This window comes from Molothrus aeneus, chromosome 10 (genome assembly GCF_037042795.1).
Source record: "Molothrus aeneus isolate 106 chromosome 10, BPBGC_Maene_1.0, whole genome shotgun sequence".
In the NCBI taxonomy this organism is placed as follows: Eukaryota; Metazoa; Chordata; class Aves; order Passeriformes; family Icteridae; genus Molothrus; species Molothrus aeneus.
In genome coordinates, this window is record NC_089655.1 from 10,634,872 (window position 1) to 10,656,457 (window position 21,586).

The window sequence follows — 21,586 nt, forward strand, 5'->3', positions numbered from 1 at the left end:
TCCTTTGTGAAAGAGCTGGGCCTTTTACCTACACTTCATTTTGTGGACAGCAGTTTCAGAGTCCAATTCATTTGGGTGCTGAAACCTTTCTAACAGGAGTTAGAAAGCAGGGGCAAAACTGTGCCTGTTTTTAAAACAGCATTTGTAATAGCACAGACAAGACTAAGCCCAGTGATGTAGGAAAAACGTGGTCCGAGCCCTTAATTTCTATCTTGAATTTACCCACAGCTATTTTGTAGTTCCTTACGTCATCACTGACTTTCAAGTTAAAGGTCTTCCCTTTTCCCTTTGAATTTTACATTCATAATGCATTTATAGATCTGTAGATGTACATCTACAAACTCTTCAAGTTTCATCACCTGGAAAAATTAGCTGTACTTGCCCTGTTTCCTTGGGGAGGACAAGCTTCCAAGACACATGTTTATTTTTGCACCTGGGACTCCAAATTTTAGCATTGCCTTTTGCAAAAGCATCAATACTTTTGCTTGTCCTGGAAACAGCTTCCAAGATAATACTAAAGAAATGCTTGCCTTAATGAGAGCTAAATCACACTACTGGCTTGCTGTCATCAACCAAGAGGCAGCTCCCTTCACTTGTCTTTGCATCAAAGGGAAAACACATCACTGGAATAGGACATTTCCTCATCTTTAAATGCAAATTTCACCCAAGAGCTCCAGTCCTAAAGGCTACTCCATTCTTTCCTGTACAATATTCCTGCTCTTCTCTGCATAAGCAATGCTTCATGTTACATTTCTCAGTAAAGCAGCACAGTTATTTATTATTAAATATTTTTTATAATTACCTCAAGAATTACGTAAACCTTAAATATCATTAATGGAAAAAACAAGTATTGGGTCTACACTAGGAATTTTATCTTTCCAGTAATCCAAAGGTCTGGTGTCAGGGACACCAAATCCTAAAACCTCCTTATATAAAACAATACTATTATTGACCTCAGCTGGAATTCTTTCTTTGGCTCAAAGTTTTGTATACCCCAGACTCCGTAACATTTTTGGACAAAAATAGAAGAAAGATTATTAGGAAAGTTAATTTTGGAGACAGTCAATGAAGAATGTCAGATTTTGTCCTGATACAAAAGGCTTAGAGGCCATAGAGGACAGTCCAAAATATATGGTCTATTAATTTATCTCATGATTTGGTCACAGTTCAGAGTGTTATTTACTTTGCTTGGAGGCACAGTTCATACATATAAGGTGATACATTAGACATCAGGGTCAAGCTCTGACTCTTCTTCATTTTTAACACTCAACTATATGGCAAGTTTACATATATACTTGACATAGCAAGGAAATATGGGGTTTTATGTTCAGAAGGGCTTATCTCCTTAAAATCTCTTTCCCCTGCAAGTCAAAAGAATACCTAAGTTCTCAAAGAACAATTTCTACATCTCTTCTCCCCAAAATAACATTTAAGTGACAGAAAAGAACAATTTTCAGGAAGGAGCTAGTTCTGTTCTATGGTTTGTCAGTTACATTTTAAGCTTGCTCCACTGCCAAGTGCCAGAGATATTCATAGAAATTTTCTTTCCCTTTAAGAGTACTGAAGATAAAATGTGTTGACATGTGAACAAAGCACAGCTCACAAATTGCTTGCAATAGTTGTTTCATATTCTAGTTTCTTGGACTAGATCTGAGTTTCAAAGAACTGCAGATTTCCTATTGTAGGATAAGCTCTTTACTCATGCTTTCAAAATAAATTCAAATTCAGAATAAGCCTATTTTGTGTTAGTAATTCAATTGTTCTTGTCACACCTAAAACGTTAAGGTTATTACCTGCAAGCCTAGGAACAAGAAAGAAAAAAATAACACTTTCAATCACAAAGGGCACTTCCCCCATTACTGAATGCATCCATTCACTTAACAAGCTCAATAATAAAAAATGCTGTGAGATCCATTCTATTTGATGCAAACTGATTTGAGCTTGTTTGACTGGAAACAGATGTGTTTAATTAATTATTAAGTCCTGCTCTGTGCTGCCCCTGTCATGCACTGAAGAACCCCCTTGTTCTTTAGGAACCACCCACACCCTTTCAGACAGAGTGGAAGTGAAAATAATTAAAACAGTTTAGATTACATGAAAAATTAAAAAAGATGAATAGATGTTGAACTTCAGCCATAGATTTCCTCAAAACTTAGTTTTATGAAGCACCTCACAGGATTTTATCATCATTCTCACTCCTTAGTTACTAGTAATTCAAAAGCTCATTTGTCTTCCAATAAGCCTATCAAAACAAATCAATGTCATTTGTGCATAGGTTTTCTGTTGAACTAAAGAGTCAATTTTAATTATCAGATAAAAAGAGATAAGCAAATAAAACTGATTAATTTGTGTTGGTTGTGATGTTTCTGTGGTTTCTCTGGTCCTCACCAAGGTGGCAGCAATGGTTAGCCAAGTGATCTGAGAAATATTCTGACACAGTGAACAGCATGGCTACATCAGAATTAAAGCTAGCAAAATTTCAAGGCTTACCCTTCAATGAACTATTGAAGCTCACAAAAAAAAACCCACCTAAACCAAGACAAAAGAAAAAACCAAAACACCTTGGTCTCATAACTAAGAGCTGAACCTAAGTGTACTGCAAATACACAATTACAAACTCCTTTTTTAGCCACTCCTCGTGCAGTTCACAGTATCTTCAGAGACTTGCACAGAGAAAAGAAGGCAGCAAGTAACAAAAATCCATATAGCCCATGAATAAATACTAAATCAGTATGATCACCCATAAAAAATCCAGGGTTGTTTAGGTACAGAATTTCCACAGTCACTATTAAGAAAGTATATTTTGTATTTCGGCCTCTTGTTTTCATCCCCAGTTTTTCATTTAATAGTCTGTTTTTATAATACATCCTTTGACTAAACAGGCACAGCCAGCCCTTGCAGCTGACAGAGCCAAGCTAAAAAGCATAAAATGTATTTGCATGCAATTACTATTCCATATGCCTGGACAATTGTAATCTCTGAAATATTTTTCCAGTAGAATCCTAAGACAGATGCATACCAAGGTGCCCTTCAGATCATAGTTAATTTTCCAAAGGCAGATTGAATACAGTATAACATAAACTGAGCTTGTTTAAGAATCACACTCACAAACATGGATCCTTTGCCAGCCAGTCCAATTGTTTCCTAAGGTTTCAAGATGGAACACTGCAGGATGTAAATCTGCAAGATCTTTCTGCCAGTACTACTTGTGATGACACCAATTTGTCAGTTGATGCTCATTCACCTTCTCTTCAAAGTGGTTTTACTTGTTCCACCTGGAGATAGTCCAGGTAGATCCTCCAGAGAGCTTCAAAAAATAGAATGGCAAGTGTAAAGCCAAGGCTACAGATGAGCTCCTGAACACTGTGCCAAACCTCTCTTCCACCCGCAACTCTCCTCTTGGATGTGTTAGCACAAAACAAACTTTTAGGTCAGTTTTTATTGCTGTTGCCTACAGCCACAGACAATATTACACCAGTTTGCAACTTCAGTAAAATATGGAAAATAAAAAAAACAGTAAATCCAGTCCTCATGGTAAGAATTCAGCAGATTGTTTAAATTCATTCTACATAGTGAATGTTAACCTGTTAACAAAGCCAAACTGCCACAATCATGTCAAAGGCCGATACTTGGCATATGCATCCAGAAGCACTCAGTACCTCAAACAGCCTGCAGATATTGAAACCAGCATAGCCCAAAGTTTTCAACTTTCCATGGCTCCCTGAGATAGTTTTTCCAGTTACAGGGTAAATTGCTGTGGTTCTCAAATATGTAGAGTTATTCAAGTGGCTGGGACTTAGACAAGTCTCTTCATGTGTTCTGGTAAAAAGATCTTAAGAGAAATTCAAATCAGTAAAAATAAAACTGGTTTTGCTCCTACATTGCTGAAGAAATTCCCCAATACAAAAGCAAATACCTTCTCTCCCAGATGAAATCATGGGAAGATCCACCACATTCACACACCAATTTCAAGATTTGCATGGTACATTAAAAGTTATCAATTTCTGAATACTTTAGAAAGAAAATAATTAAAACCTACAGTCTAAGTTATTATCTGCTTTTAACAAAGTAGAGGAGGAAATATTTTTCCTTTTAAGCATCTGAAATATCATCTATTTTTGCATATGCATCAATTTATGAAAAAGAGATGAAACAGATTTAAATCTTTTACATAGCAATGACAATAAAGATTATCAAAAAATGTAATCTCTTTGAAAAAATTTGTTTAATTATGTTCAAACTATTATTAAAATTTATTCTAATGAAATCCTTCACACAGTGAAGCTGTAAATTCCATTCCATCCCACATTAAATATTAGTGCTAAATATGAAATCAAAAGCAAGAAAAAAGATTAATTTGAATTAAAAAAAAAAAAAAGAGATGTTCCAAATAGTATCTACAGGAAAAGCATTGAGATGAGTATATCAAATAAATGCATTTTCTTTAGTTTTGAGAAAAGACTGCCTTGAGACTCAGTAGGACTCAAGCAACATATCTGGGTTCAATTTCTGGCTCTCCCAGAGACATCCTGTGTGAGCTGAGAACAGCCAGACTCCATCTCTGCCTCTTTCCAACTGTAAAATGGGGATTAGGCTTCCTTTCTCACACTGCCAGTGTTGGCTGGTTAGAAAGCAATTTTTTTCAGGATGGGAACCACAGAGACAGTGGCAATAGGAACTCTCAAGCAGCACTGAAATACAAATAAATACAATCGAGAAATACATCCCTGTAGAGCAAGGCTAAATATATAACCTGCAGCTATTCAGGTTTGTTTCTTAGTGTTTTTCTTTTTTGCTTCTGCCTGTGGCCATTCTGGTTTCTTCTGAACACTTCTTTGCTCCAATGGACAGAATTATTCAGCAAACTTTAAAGTCAAGAAAAAATCCTAAGTTATATTAACTCTTCTAATTAACCCATAATAGACAGGAAAACCATCTTAATATTGCATCTTTAGACACTATTGTTCTTCAGAACAAGATTTGCTTCAAAAGAGATGCACTGAAGAATACATTCATTTTCCAACTGTGACTGAACACAACAGAAATAAAAGTGGCTGAAACACCCTGATTAGGAGAGTCAGGATGAATGAGAGCTTTTTGTCACATGAGGATGTAAAAATAGAACACGATCAGCACTGTGATCACACCGGTACTGCCGCCTTAAATGGCTTCTCCCTAAAAGCTGCCTGGGATGTCCTTTGTGTGAGAATTTAAGGACACTCTCCATAAGTCATTCTTCTGCCACATGCACCAGGACACAGTGACACACTGCCTGACAGAGTGTGGTGACCACAGCGAGCAGAGCCAGGCCGTACAGGAATTGCAATGTCAGAGTCTGTCGGAAGGAAGGAGGAGCCATCATGGCGCTGTTCATACTGCGAGCTGCCCGCGGGCAGCGAACTACACCAGTCTGAGACCTGACTATCAGGGGTTCAACAAAACGGGCAACAACAAGGTAATAAAAAGTGCTGTATATAGAGGTCCTGGAAGCCAGAGCAATCAGGGCTTTCCTCAAAAAAGTACAAACAGGAGATTTCGCTATTACATAAAACAAGAATTTGGCAGCTATGTCAGCTTCAATCATTAGGAGCTAGCTACAAGACAAAACTGAGATTAATCAAGATTTAGAAGGCCAAGACCAAGAACTGTGTAATACTAAAAATAGAATATAAGCAACTTCTGTCTGAAAGCAAACACTTACTCTTTTCATTTAGCAACTCAACCCTATGCCCAACCCATGAGGAAAGCTATCAATAAATCTAATAAAGTGTAACCTTTATCAGATAATTCAGAATATGATTCTTTAAAACACCATTAACAATGAGAACTTTGGATTTCTTCCAAGCTGAAATTCTCATTCCATGAGTTTTGAATATTCAGAGTAATGAAACTGCCAGTGAATGTAATAAATGGATATAAAACATTTTTCTTTACTTCAGTGAAGCAGAAAAAAAATGCCTAAAGAAATTGTCTGTTTAATTGCAAACCAAAGCATGGCTGCCCAAATCTATTTGAAAAACCAGCAAACATAACAGGGCAGAATTTGAACAGTGTGATAGATTTTCAAAACAGAACTCCAGCAAATGGCTGATTTACCCTTGTGTAATAAGTTACCAGACACCAACTGCTTTGCTCTACCTATCCTCAGGCACATTCTTACCTCAAGGTACCCTGAAATAACTGCAAAGTAAATGAAGATCACTTTCCCCCTCCCTCAATGAAAGCAAAATATCTGCTTCACACTAACCACTCAAAACTCTCAGATGTCAGCATGTACATAAACAATTATGGAGAAGCACCTTACTTTTTTCTCTGCTTTTCTCAGATTATTTTCAATCCTTCTTTTAAATATATATTTGCCTTTCTCCTGTTGTGAAAGGACATTCAAATTGTTTGATATTTTTATAAATAAAACAGATTTAACATTACATTCCCAGTAGACAGGCTAAGCGAGTTTACTGCATTCTTCAGCAGCACCCATATTCAGCAAAGACACTTTTTCAAAAAACCAAAATAAAGTCAGGATATCTATCGCAAAGATGGGTCAACTATTTAAGACAAAGGATCTAAGAAGTATCAATAAATCTCTGAAGATCAACATTGGTGTTTTTTACCACAAAATCATCTCATTTTACACTCAGCAAGGGCTGGCACCTTGCTCTAATTGTTAGTTGAGATTAACCTTATAGGTCACAGGCTAAATTAAGGTTACTACTATAATTTCAAAATACTACAGTTCTGCCATGAATATTCTGAGTTATAGTGAGATCAAGACTAGCACAGGCAGAAATACACTCCACCTGTCTTAAGAGGAGAAAAAAAATCCCAAATGATCTGCTACTTGAATTTTCAAAATTAATTAAGGAAATTACTTATCCTACTCAAAGTAAGATGATCCTAAATTCCTAAAATTTTAGCTATTTTAGAAACAGTAGTGTGCTATAATCTCTACAGGAATGCTAAGTTTTACATGTTTGTCCACCCTTAAAGATATGGAATGAACAAATTTGAGAGTTTTCTAGAAAGGCAAAAAACAACTTAAAATTTTACCTTCATTGCATGAACAAGCACCAGGTCAAGGATCAAGCCTATGTAGGTGCTCTGAGTGACAAAAGGTGCACAGTGTAAGCTCACAATTATTTACAAGACAGAGCATGCTTCCAAAGTTCAACAACAGAACAGCAACAGCATTCTCATTTTCTTAAGCATCAACATCAATCAACCTCAAGACACAAATTCATACAAAATAGACTTCATTAGTTCAAGTACTCAGGGCATTTCTCGATTTCCAAGTCTGAGGCTTCACAATTTTCTAGGTGAGATACAGCAAAATAGACACACAGCCCAGAATAGAGACGAGGTAGGACTAAACACAGTGAGTTTTGCATAAAACTACAGTTGAACCATCAATAGGGCATGAAATCCTGAAAAACTCAGCAGATGTGACAATTGGTTACTCTCATAGCTTTTTGCCCACAAGAGGCTGTGAAAACAGGAAAAGATGATAAACACATCCATAAGGTACCTAGGAGATGTGACATAACCAGCAGTTCATTGATGTCACATTTTCAAATCAAATATGAAAATGAAAATTTAAATTTGGGGACGTTGAGAAGAAGCAGTTGTTACTGTTTCAAGCCACAACACATCAAAAAGGAGACATTTTGTCAGCTGAGGCATTTGGCAATCAATAAAACAGCAAATGCTTATGCACCAAGTCAAGTAGATGAGCATGTGATGGGTCCTCCAGCGCTTTCAAACAACTAAAATTCCTACACTGCATCCAGTGCTACTGACAGCACAGGAAATCACAGCTATGTGCTCTGCTGACTTTTTGCTTATTTCTCATACTTAAACATCCTGTCAGATCCAAAGTTAAAATATTGTCTAGCTGGAGAAATACTGAAAGAAAGATGAAAAAACTTGCAAACCCATGAACCAATGTGCTCAGTGCACACTTCTGGTTTTCTGTGTTGGATTATGTTACTCCCCATGATTTCTATTTTAAAAACTCTATTCTTTATATAATACATACATGTATTATATATAATACATATAATACATACTTTAATCCTCAGGACTTGTGATTAGAATTCCAAGACCCAGCTACATTTTTATATGGTTATTGAGAGTTAAATTGACTACTAAATATACTTAATTAATGCACTTAATACACCTGAACAACATTGTGCATCTGACATTTGCAGCAATGTCAGATCTTATATCTACAGAGAGCAGGTGAAAAGAGATGACTTCAGCTCTGTTGTTGTTACAGTGGACAAGGATTCAAAGCCTTCCTTTCTGGATTAGGAACCTGACAGTTTTCTGGTCAAAAGTGATTTTTAATTTTAAGACAGGGCTGGAGGCATCTTTATCTCATAACAAAGCACCTGCCCACACATAAAGTGCAATGTCCAAAGAGTTTCAAATCAACATCCACTTCCTCATCCCTGAAGAATTTACCATTTTACTGTGAAAAGTAACTGGATTAAATATTTGAACAATGTTGGGATGGAGATAGAAACCCCAAATTTCTCTACTCTTACTTGCTAAACACCATCACTCACTCATGCTGGCACTCACTGCCATTGTCACCATCCCTCTCTGTGAAAGCACTTTCAACTACAACGTTGAATCTCACATTTTATGACAGCCTGGGTGAACTCAGTTACTTCACAGCACTTAGTTAAGGTATGAAAACAGCAGCATATGCCTGAACTTTGAGAATAAGCCAGTCTGCAGAGCCATAAAATAGGTCTTTATATTCAGTGGTGGCAGGCAGCACTTCTTTTAGCCTCATCTGAAATAGCAGTTTTGCCCAGTCAGTAGAACATCCTTTCTGCGGTTATTTTTTTAAAACAAATTAATCTTGAGATCCAAAATACCTTCTAAAATTGTATTAAAATAAAATGGATTATCAGTTTTCCTATGCCATCCAGTAACAATTGCTCGGGGTTTTGCCCTGCTAGTCTATGTCAGCACATTTCTTCTCATGCTAGGTTTTGATCACTTTCTTTCAATTTCAGCTACTCAATCACTCTCAGACCTTCTGGTTCTATACACAGACTTTTCTTCAGTGCAGAGGAATGTGCTTCCTGATAGAACAATTCAAGAATCTCTAGGTCCAGGGAAATAAAAATTTGGTGCATAGCCTCCCTCTCTGGGACAGCTGTATGCAATGCAGATGTCCTGAAGCAGCTGCAGGGAGCCTGTCATGATAAATAGGGCAATTGCCTCTCAGTGTGTTCACTGTCACATCAGAGATGTCAAGAGGAAACTTGTCTGTTATATGTTCTTGCTGTCTCCAAGATGCCATGCATGCTCATTGTTCACCATGATGAAAGACACATGGCAGAAACGGTAAAGTGAGTCAAGGTTCAGCCCAGCAACAAACTCATCTTCTATCATTTTAAATCTGCCCTAAAGATCCCAGCTTTTGCCAAATGCATTACAATATTAATGAACAATTCCTGAAAGAAAGGACAGGATCTGTGCCCCTTCTAGATGAAATGGCACAGATGAAGGGGCCCTGCCCCTACAGGGCATAAATCATTGTAGGGCTGCTTCTGTCCAAGTCTCTCTTTCAGTTGGTCTGAACCCTGGAATCTATAAAAACAGACACAAGACTGTTCAGCCCATTTTCCTAGCACTGGAGAAAGCAGGGCTGTGACCCAAATAAGCTCTCCTATGAATTTTGTTCTGAGGTCATACATCAAAAGACTTTATACCTCTCATCAAACTACATTGTGTGCATGCAGTCATTTTGCTGTCCACTAGAAGCTCTAGAAAGAAGAGTGGGTTTTAAACAATACCATTCTACAACTTCTGTCACTTAAATTTCTCTTCTGATGGTTTACCCTTATGAATTAGTCTGTGTCCAGACAAGTTGAAACCTATGCCACAGATCAATCCCCATATTATTTACTTCTCTAAATGCATTATTATTCTCTTTGAATGACTTCAAATCTGCTTTAGTTAGTAATACCAAAACTAATTTCTCCCTTCATGATCTGATGCTATGAATTAGACTTTTAATTTTCTGATGCAATACTTCATAGCATCTAAAAAAAATCTTAAGGGTAATAACTAAATAAAGATCCATAGATCTAAATATCGATCCAAGTCATATATTTAGAAGCTGTTTCACACACCTTGTTTTCATTCAGTATCCCTTTAGGATGTGGAAAGTGTACCAGACATGCAGGTATAGCTTGGATTTATATAGTGGTATTGTGATATTCTTCTGTTCTTTTCTCTGGCCCTTTCATCACAGTAATCAAAATATTAAAAGCAACATTTACGCCAATTCTCATTTGTTTTGACACTATATGTTGTCTCTTATCTATATGACCCATGACTCTCTACTCTCTCTATTCAAGGCTGAAATTGTCCTGGCTGCTTTGGACACAGCCCCTCTGAGGTTCTGCGCATCCCCATTCCCCTGTACAATACCTGACAGCAATGACCCTCAGGATCTGTGAGGGCAAGGACCTCCAGCTCTGATCACAGCCATGCTGGGAAGCTTTGTATGGAACACAAAGGCAACAGCAGCAGAATTGTGTTTCCTGCAGATCACTCCAGCAGCCTTTCATCAGTTAGAGTCCTACATGTACACTTACATTATTAATAGTTTTCTGTGTATTTTTTTTCAAGTTTCCATTAATTCCTATAACAAAACATTCATTTTTGGTGGCAAACATCAGGGCTTTTGAAAGGCACTCTCCTATATCTATTTATGATATAATAGCAAGACACATAAGAGTGTCTGAGAGTACTCCAGAGGCAACAAGAATTGTTTATTGATATTATTTTCCCCCAGATTCTCAGGTTTTTAGGGGCTGAAGCACTTATCTCCTTTTGAAACAGCTACAAGCATTCAAGTGAGAATTTCCTGGTACAGTAAAAGAATTCTAGGTTATTTCTGGGGTTATCATCCAGCTTATTGCCTCCACATCATGCATTAGTGAGGCACTTGGACACTGTCTCTCAGAATGCTTAGCTCTGATACAAGTGTTAGTCACAATAATAAAAATTCCACTTCTCCTGTTGTAACTGTACTGAAAGATGGTGATTCAGGAAACATTTGGACAGGCAGCCAAACACCAAGTCTACAAATAGTAAAACAGTCAAGCACCTTTTGCACAATATCTCTGTCACTGGAGGCCCAATAAAGAATTCATTTTGTCCATTCCATGTATTTGCATCACGAAATGAGATGGCATCTTTTGACAAACGCCAGGCTTTTTATAAATTATTGAAAATTGCACACACATCTTGCATCAGCATTTTGTCCTTGACCTTTAGCAAATACATTTATACTACAACAAACTTCTTTTAAAAGATAGGAAAAATAGAAAAAAAAAAAGTAACGATTTTAAACCACTCCTATGGGCATGTCTTGCAGGAAGTTTCTGATAATGGACAAAAGAAAGGCTCATTAAATCCCTGCTGTACCATATCCTACACATCTTATTCTGTCAGGTTACATGATATGTTAAGGCACTACACCACTGCCTTTCCCTCTGAGGATAGAAAGTGCAATGGAGTAGATTCTTAATGCTGTATTTGCAAAATTGAAAAACACAATAGAACTACTGAGACCTACATTTTGAAACAGAAACACTCTGAAAATAATACAGTCCCATTTCTCTCTTCTTCAGGAAAAAACTGGGCTGCTGCTCATCTTAGGAAAAAAAAATTCTTGTGAAATTCTTCATTACAATACTACTGCTTCTTGATCAAATTTTCTGTAAGTTTTCTGTAAATGCTAAAATATAACACAATTGAAGTACCATTATGGGAAATCTACTGCAATCACACCCTCAGAGGCTGGTCTTGATGATCAAACATATGTTGGAACTGAGCTTCTAATGAGCAATCAGCATTTATGCATATTGCATCCTTTAGTAAAGGGGTATAAGTTGCAAATTCAGAATAAGATTCAGAATTAGAGACTCAATAAATATGACAGAAAATACCATTGTCCTGCCTAACAGGTATTAGGAATTAAGATGACAACAACTCTTGATACCTTCTGTGAGTTCTGATGGATATTTACAAGAAGATTGAACTTTTTACAAACTCTGGGTTTCTGTAGCATTTCATTTGCTCACTCGTTTTACTCTTGTCTCTCTGGGTTCAAATCCTTGAGCACCTTTTGACAAGCATCCCCAACATCTCTTTAATCTCCTGTTTGAAGGACACCACCATCCAAATCTCTGTGCACTTGTTTCAAGAGAAACCCTCTTTTAGTGGGTCCCTTCCAACTCAGAATAGTCTGTGATGTGTCCTCAAAGGAGATTTCATTGGGGACTACATTGGTTCATTGCTTACCTCTCACAATGAAGTCAGCTAACACCCAGATTCCGGACATACACCCACTTTACTGGGTGAGAAGAAAAGGAGTACAGTGGGTGGAAAATCAACAGCAGGTGAACAAATCCCTCTTCCTTTGTGCAAGCTACACTCAACTGTACTTGAGTTACAAGTCAGCCCAAAAGCTTTCTTACATTTGGGCTTGCAAAATCCACTCTCCTCTCCAAAAATCACTTAAAAAAAGCATCCCTCTCTACAACCTTAGAGTCTGCTTTGCTAGTTTACCAAATCCATACAATTTTCCCTCCCTGCTCAAATGATCTGTTGCTGAATTACAAGCTCATGTGGAAGGATCAATATCGCTCAGCAGTAAACAATTCATTATCCTAAAATTCCTGCATTTGACTCAGAGAAGCTCCAGTCAATTTTTGATAATCCATCTTCAATACCTCCTTAAATTCCAGGGCCAAATACACACTGGAAGAAAAAAATTAATAAAGAGACAGAAGAGACCACAATACATTTGTGGTCAAAAAGGAAAAAATCTTCTACATATTAAAGAAAAAAAGAAAAGATCAGATACATATTAAATCCTCATTGACGCAGCACTTGCCACAGTTGAGACAGCCACAATACACAGAGTATCATCACACAACTTCAGAAAGCTCAACCCATACAGAGCAACACCACACCACTTCAGAAGGCTGCAAGAGTCAGCTCTTCTTGTTCTTTAGCCCAGCCTTTTATCCCCTCCTCTTGATGCATTGCACCTGGGTGCCCTCTGCTCCCTTTGGTGGTTGGTCAGTGCCCCTGGGCACTCCATGGCTCATTGCTGTCAGTGCTGCTCACCTGCTGCTCACAGCTGAAACCAACTGGGGATGAGGCTCCCACAGCCCCATCCCAATCACCACAAACTGAGTGCCTACAGCTCATGGTCCTAACCCCTGAGAGAAATAAGTACAGATTTATGAAGCACTACTGAAATTACGTTTGAAGTCTTAAGGGTGGAGAGATTTAGTACATAAAAAGTGACTTCTATTCCTCTGGTCTTCTCTACCAAATCACTGGCTTCCTATGACAGCAGAAAGAAAGAAGAGTAAATGAAATATTAAATTCCCATTTTAATCAGATAAAAAAATTTGCTCATTAGGGCTTTCAGCAAGACTGAATTATATTTCACCATCTGCTTTTGCCATGTCAAGTGGAACAAAGGGACAGACCTCTAGAAAGTCTAACATAACACATGCAGTAAAATGGACTGTTTCAGTCCCAGTGTCAACTTCTGGATGGATTAGGTGGCACACATGCATTTAAAACATAGGTAGGGACAAAATATAAAAAAATTATAAACATAATTATATCCAAAAGCTGTCCTTTGCCAATGGCTTCACTTCTATTCATTTTAAGTTCAAAAAACATCTTACCAGGAATGAACTATTGCCATGACAATTTTACTGGAATTTAGTGACTAGGTATATTCAGGTTAAATGTCAGTCCAGTTCTGGCAGTCACACTCTAGCCCTCAGTAGATTCAGAGAGTAAAGTAAAGTCTGCAAGCCAGAAAAGTTTTAAGGGATCTTCTTGGTCTTGTGAATTAGTATTGAATTTGGAAACAGATTGAAAGGTAAGATAAAAGCACGTGGCCCGTGCACAAGCTTTGTGACATTGCTTTGCCAATATATTTCCAGCTTGGTTTGTCACACTTCTGTTACTTTTTTATTATCCATTACTCAAACAGATTGCATATTTGATGAAGACATTCGGGAATCATTTCTTGCACACAAAAATGTCAAGTAAGAATAAAATAATGAGCAATTTCATTTTAATTTATGATCTCAAATAGAACTTGAATCTTGATAAAAAGCACAACCTCAATTATGACTTTCTTGCCTTGTGATTTTTGTCTTGTGTGGAACACAGTCAATGCTATTTATGTCTGAAATGCAACTAAAAAAAATTGGCTATAGTAACTGAACAACCAACCACAGAAACCTCTCCCTCATAAGCCAGTAGACTGGCAGCAAGTAGTGCTGTAGGTGTGCCTGTAACTCCTTGCTGTGGTACCTAGCACATAAAAAATAAAGTCATTTTCCATCACAAACATGTAGAGATCTGCCAGATAAATATTTGGAAACTGAAAAGCTGGTATTACAAGCAGATTGAAGCATGGCACCATCCCATCCTAAATTTCTTTAGGGTATGTTCCTTCTGCTCACTCTGATTGCAAAGACAGAAAAATAAAAGCAAAGCAAAGCAATGCTGTTTTTAGATAACAAACCATCTGGTAAAATGCCTACAATAATTACTCTGTTTCCTTTACAATAACTTTCCATATGTTGGTAACTAGTCATATTTTCTTGTCCCACGATATAATCAGCTTGGAACTAAAAATGCACTCTAGAGTGCTGAAATTGGACTTACATTCACAATTTAGGATATACCCTACTGCAACTGTACTTATTCTTTAAGTAGAAAATTATGCCTGTGATTTAGTATGGTTCTTCACCACCAATCCTTATTAGATTTCAAATTGCAATGATCCTGCAAAACAAAGCATTATCATACATTCTTTCTTATTCTCTCTCTTTTTTTTAGATAAAAGCCAGCATATCTATTTCACCTATTTACCTGCTCTGCAAAATGTGTCAGTTCTATTTACAAACTTACCCAACTAGTGTATTATATTTTTATACTGAAAGAAAACTGAGTTTAACTCACTAGTTAAGAGCCATAAAAAACAATCAGGCCCCGAGACAGAACAAGCTACTTATTGACAAATCAAGTAGTAAGATACTTAGTGACATGACAAGACAGCAGTATTTATATTCCGTAAGAAATACTGACACCCTACCACTGAAGCAATGCATGACACCTACATTGTTAATATTCAAGTACTTGCATAGCTAAATGACAAAAATTCTCTTGATTTAGCATCAAGTCTTTCTCCATAACTTGTCAAAATATGACAAGTTACACCCCACAGCAGCCAGCAGTACAGAAATGACCTAACAATGCAAACAACACCCCTGAGGCTGAGGAAAGAAAACTGGTAAAAATGTATCCCACAGTCTTTAAATACAGTCTCCCAAAATTGATATGAAAAAGTCAAGACACGTGGTAAATCACAGGAATATAAAATGTATGTTTGCACACTCCTTAATACTACAGATTCTCTGATCTCTGCAGCAGAAAACTGAACCAAACAGGACATCGACCTTAATTTTTCTTACAATCAATATTTACCCACAGGCCAAAAGCCAAGCACCAGATAGTGTGCACTGGTATCATGAAATTACATTAGGGATGGAAGGGTTGGAAGTAAATAAACTGAAAGACAACTAACTCCCTACTCTCCCCACTCCTCTATCACTCAAAGTTAAGTTCTTCAAATATGTCTTTGTGGAAATCCCCTTTCTGAACTCTTGCTAGAACTGCACACTTACATATCCACAAACTCTGATGATGTATAACAATATTTAGGCACAAATTTAATTTGCTTCTTGAAATGTAAAGCTTACATTTATCATTTTCTTTTAAAGAAAATGCAGTCTAACTTCTATAAGAATTTCACATAGATAAGATGGAACAATAGTAAATTCCACACTGGTTAAGAGAACTTTACACATAAAGCAAAAAAACAAAAAGTATATCTTTTTGTCTATATCTGTCCCAGAAAGTATTGCAGTTTAAAATACTTCAAAACTTTTATTTTTTTTACTCAGAGTCCTCGAGTCTTTCAAGACACAGAAAATTATGGAAGACTTTTTATATTCACTTCTTTATAACCAGTAGCGGACTTACATTTTGTTCCACTAATTTGAAGATACAGTAATGTTTTGAGGGTAAGCCAGAATCATACATAAATATTTTAGGTTACAACATATTCTTAAATAACAGGTTTAAAATAGAGTAAAATAAAAACTTGATAGTGGGCCCTGCATCCAACATTTACATCAAAACCTGATATTTATTGGCACATATCCCCATGGTTTCCTTTGTTGAAATCTTGCACTTTCTTCAGATCAGTTTGTTTTCAGTGAATAAAGACAAACAATTGTGATTTTTACTAACACAAGTACACATTAACCAGAATTCACCTCTTACTGTTAGTGCATCAGATGCTTATAATTACACCAGACTAAGTTTGTGGACTATGTACAAAATCTTTTTTTATATTCATGTAATGCTAAATCATAGTTTAATCCAATCCTGACTTGGCCTTTCAGTGCTACCATCAATACTTATTTTAATAATGACCTGCTGAATCTTATTTGGATCCTCTGCTCCATGGATCATCATAATTTTGCAATCTCTCAAAGATCAAAGAAAACTCTACAATTTGATGATAGTGCTAATCCACTTGCTAGGCAAAATCCCCTGGATTCTACAGAGATTTTTCATACACTCCAGGATATCCTTGGCTGCTAAATACTACATCTCTAAACCAAAAAGAAGATGCTTAAAATGAGGGAGAGAAGGAGAAAACCTTTCCAATATTCAGTCTTCTGCACAGTGATTTTACCTGCAAAAATGTTAAATATTCACTAACACTTGTTCTACCTGGACTCCATGGAAAAACCTGGCAGGCAAAGGGAGCCTCTGCATTTTAAAGTGTCTGAATCCATGAACATCACAAAATGTCTTTCACCCAGAAAGGAAAGGCCATAAAGTATAATGTCTTAAATCCTAACCAAGGCTTTGCTAATCAAACTTCTGGATTAAAAGTTTTACCCAATTAGCTCCCTATTAAAAGATATGGTTACTGAATTTTCACATTTCCTTTCCAATTGCTTCCTCTTATCTGATTTCTGTCCTTGGGTCCTTGTGATGACCTACACAAAACGGCAAAGCCTCATTATCAGAATTCTGCAGCACCCAGAACTGGGTGAATTGATGAACCAAAGCCACAGCTGGAGCAAGAGACTGTAGATGTACAGTCAGGCAGGAAGGTGTTCCTTTGAAATAAGACAGAAATGGGCTGTTCTCACCAGGGCTTTGAAAACAGGTAAAAATGTGAAGTTCTATTATATAAAAATAAGAACCATTTTGGGGGGGGGGAAATCTCTACTTGATACTTTTATCCTCCTAATCTCTTTCTGCCCATCCAGGCAGTTATTCAGGAGCACTGTCCCTCACAGATTTCACATGCTTACAAAGGAAGAAAAAAACAAACCTAACTTCTGTAGACATTGTGAGTACAGAAGGGAACATTTCATATACCCCATATAAAAATTAATGAGTAAGTCTGGTCATGGAAAAGCCATGGAATTCCTAGAACTCTAGAAAGGACATACAGAGACATCATCCAAAAAATAGCTCATGAGTTATCCTAGATTAGCATTTCACCTGTCCTCTAACAAGTGGGCCAGCATTGTTCAGCAGAACAAGCAGAGCACACCACAGAACACTGTGAGTCTTTGAGAGCACATAAAATTACTGGGAGCATTACACTCATCTTACTAACTGAAAGCAAAATGGGAAGACAATTCTCTAATTCTCTTGAAATCTGGAGTACTCTTGGGACCTGCATTGTGCATGAACTATTTTCTCAGATGCATCAAACATGCTGATTTTCAAGTGTTTACAATGCCAAAACCATCCAGTCCTGCTGCTACATTTTCTCTCTATCGTGACTGAACTTCAGTATGAGGAGCTCTGTTGTCAGCAGCCCCAAAGATGACTTTCATCCATGTGTGAAGGAAACTTCTGATGAAACCTCTCCAAACTCTTTCTGTTCTGATTGTAAAATTCTCTTTTTTTTAGCTATAAGAGGTTTGTTTATTATGCTTAGAATTGGGTATTGCTGTTTCAAATTTTATGAACTCCTAGTACTGGCAATTCCAATGGATCTCCAGGGCTTTGACAGCAGCAAACAATTTGTCAGAATTTCTTAGATTACCTCCAGTATTTAAGTGTCTATAAACATGAGCCTCTGTATTTGTGCATGAATATATCTTGGCTACACCTGACAATAAAATCTCCAGTTATATGCACTTCCATTCAGAAGCCATCACAAAGTTCACCCACGTCAAAACATCTGGGGTTTTCAGTAAATAAAGTAAAATAGCAATATTTTTGTCATCTAACATTGACTTAGACAGAACTCTTAGCCCTGTCTGTAATCTACGCTGAAGGGTCATAGCTGGGGTTAAAAGAAAAAAAAAATTACTTTATGGATATTTTAATGTGTTCACTGTTTCGGAACAAAACAGTAGTGACACCAACAACCCAAAAGCATCAAACTTCAGCCAAAACAGGCACAGCATGGATTTTGCTTCATAGCCTTTTACTGTACAATACAAATGTTATCTGCATGTCTGCTGTCATAAAACATTGAAAACCAAGCTCTTATGCCTCAAAAAGATATCAAATTAGATTAATATAATCAGCCTTATTTTATATTTTTCCACATACACGCTGCTTTGCTTATTAAGTGGGAGTACAAAAAACATAATTCAGTTTAAATTGCATGTGTCATATGGAAGCAAAGGTTTCATAACACGTTCTATAGTTAATTTTGTTATAGAAAAAATCAGACAAATTGTTGTAGATACAGCTCCTGCTTGTAACTAACAGGTATAAAACATTGGGCCAGAAAAATGACCTTTCAAAACTTTCATTTAATAAAAGAACTTAATTTTTCCTCTCTGTGACCAAGAAGTAATTTTTTCCTAATAATGTTCTAAGAAGTATGAAAACTCTTAAAAAATGTGGACTACAACATTTTCAAAGGTCCTTTGGACAAAAGTAGGCTTAAATAAGACAGTGGTCTTTCTGCATCTTACACTGAAATTTATAATTGCCATAAATATTTTGAAAAACCCTATTAGAATCTACTTTGTCAGCATCTTAGACTGCAGCAATTAATCTCAGCTAACTCACTAAGTGGATCCAGAAATCTGTTTGTTCCTTCCTTTTGCTCCAATCACCACCAAAGCACCCTTCATAACTCTAGTAAGTTAAAATAAATAAAAAGAAAAAAACACATGGAAAAAAGTTTTTCCTTATTCCTTGCAGTAGACAAGGGCATTTATACACTTTTGAAACTTATTATAAAGCATAGTACACATATTTTATAAACAAAGGTAGTTATAGCTGCAACCCTCCTGCACCTGTGCAATCCTCAGAAATACATCCCTTCTGAAAGATATTTACCAGGAAATTTATATGCCAATGCCTCCAAATACATCCTCAGACATAAGAGGATGATCTTATGTAATCTAAACAAATGTAGAAACAACTTGTTCAGGACTGAAGCATGGACCACCAACACCACCCTTTTTTCTTTTTTTTTTTTAATTAGAAATGTGCATACCTTTTAGGTATGTGCTCCAATTCCACTGATTCAACAGAAGTACATTTCCTAACAAGGCTGTTGCATCCTTAGGAGGCATTCAAACATATTTTTGTATATTCAAGATATAAACAACTCATTTCCATCTTGCCTTATAAAATTATATTGAGCATCATGCTGCATCTTATTATAAACAGGAACTACTTATTATAAATACATATAAGAAATGAACATTCCTAAAATTTAATGAACAAAACTGTGATCTGCATGCTGTGGTTCATTAGGTTCTCATATGAAAAGCAAAAACACCACAGCCTAAAATTAAAAACTGTGGTTTAAATTAGTTCTTTTAGGGCTCCTCATCTTTTAGCTGCAGTGGGAAATGGATATGAGAAGACAGATGCTGTAAGTTCAGTTCATTACTATCAGCTCTGCATTATTTCCCAACCTTCCTTATACTATGAATATTGATTGCTACTTTATTCCTTTAGATGTATGTGGATTTAAATAAATGGTTTATTTTCTCTATCCTATTTCAAAAATTTTATTATTTTTCTTTTTTTTTCTCCCCTTCCCTTACATTCATGGCACATTTTGAAGATCTCTTGTCTCAACATACTCTCACATAGCACTGGAACAGAAATCATTAGTAATCTTGGCTGAACTCTGCCATGGCTCCAAAGCAGCACAAGTATGTTTCACGTGGGGAGAGCAGTGCTGCACTTCCCAGAAAAGACCTACATTAGCTCCAGAACAAAACAAAGATGCCATCATGATCCAAGAATGGGGATAATTTTCACCACTGATGTAAGTAAGGAAGAGAAGATAAAAGCATCGAGTAAAAAAACCCTCACAAACTACAGCTGACCTCTTCATCAAGCAGCTTATTGTCAGTACCATATGAAAGCTCAGGATGTTTATCAAACTTTCTAGTAAAAAAGAATAAGATTACCAGTTAATAATACAATCTCTTGGATAAGAACAAAATTATTGTGTTCTGGGAGTTTTTTATTTTTAAAATCCACTTTATGCAGTAGAATAAAGTCTGCCTTGTCGTATTTCAAGGCTGTGTAATTTGTTTTTTTATCTCATGTCACGTAAGATTTTATATATCTCTGAATTGCCTTAACTCACCAAAGCAGTCACCCCTCGACACTTTGTAAAAGCAAAGAAAGAAAAAGTATGGGTATTTTTAATAAAACATATAATTTAACTGACATCTTTTTGACATCTTTAGCTGACTGACATCTTTCATCAGACACTTTCATGAGGTTTCATTTGAGGATACACACTGGAGGAAACAATGATTTGAATATGTAAATAATGGAAGAGGATACTCATTCACAGCAAAGTGCTCTGCACTTTGTAAAACATGTATTAGTCAAATGTGGATAATAATGCCAGGAATTACATTTATACAAAATCTTCTATGACTAGAAAATTATGTTTATACAGCAGCCATGAACCACTGATACAGGGTTAGCAGAATGTAGGCAATTCCCATGGAATCTGGTTACTGAAGTCATGCCAGGTTAACTGAATTGGTTTTGTTGAACTATACATTCTTTGTGCAGGGACTCCTCTATAATAGGTTTTCAAATAGTTATTTCAACTTAAATTGTGTCTGTGAAGTTGTGCTGTTCTCATTTTATGAGAATTTCATATAATCCTGCTAAAGAGAACTCTTGCTTCCAACTCCTACACTTTCATTGCTGCCAGCAGACATGGAGAGGGTAGATAGGGCAGGAGGATTATTAGACTGGAGACAGGCAGCTTTCCCATTTACTTCCAAAGACAGCCACAAATATTTCTTGTTCATGTCTTATTAATCAAGCCTTTAGCACTGCTTTTTCTGCACTGTCATGACAAACCAACCATGAAGCAAACACTGCTAGGTCTCCCACCATCCATTTTCTTTTGTGACAAACTGGAAGCTCTTTCATATAGGAATGATCCCATCCCTCTGTGTTATGTACA

At 36.6% G+C, this 21,586-nt stretch overlaps 1 protein-coding gene across 1 annotated transcript in view; it reads right to left on the reverse strand.

Annotated features, from left to right (window-relative positions):
- DNER (delta/notch like EGF repeat containing) overlaps positions 1-21,586 on the reverse strand; it is a 108,578-nt gene that overhangs the window by 63,482 nt on the left and 23,510 nt on the right. The gene's annotated exons all lie outside the window — the stretch shown is intronic.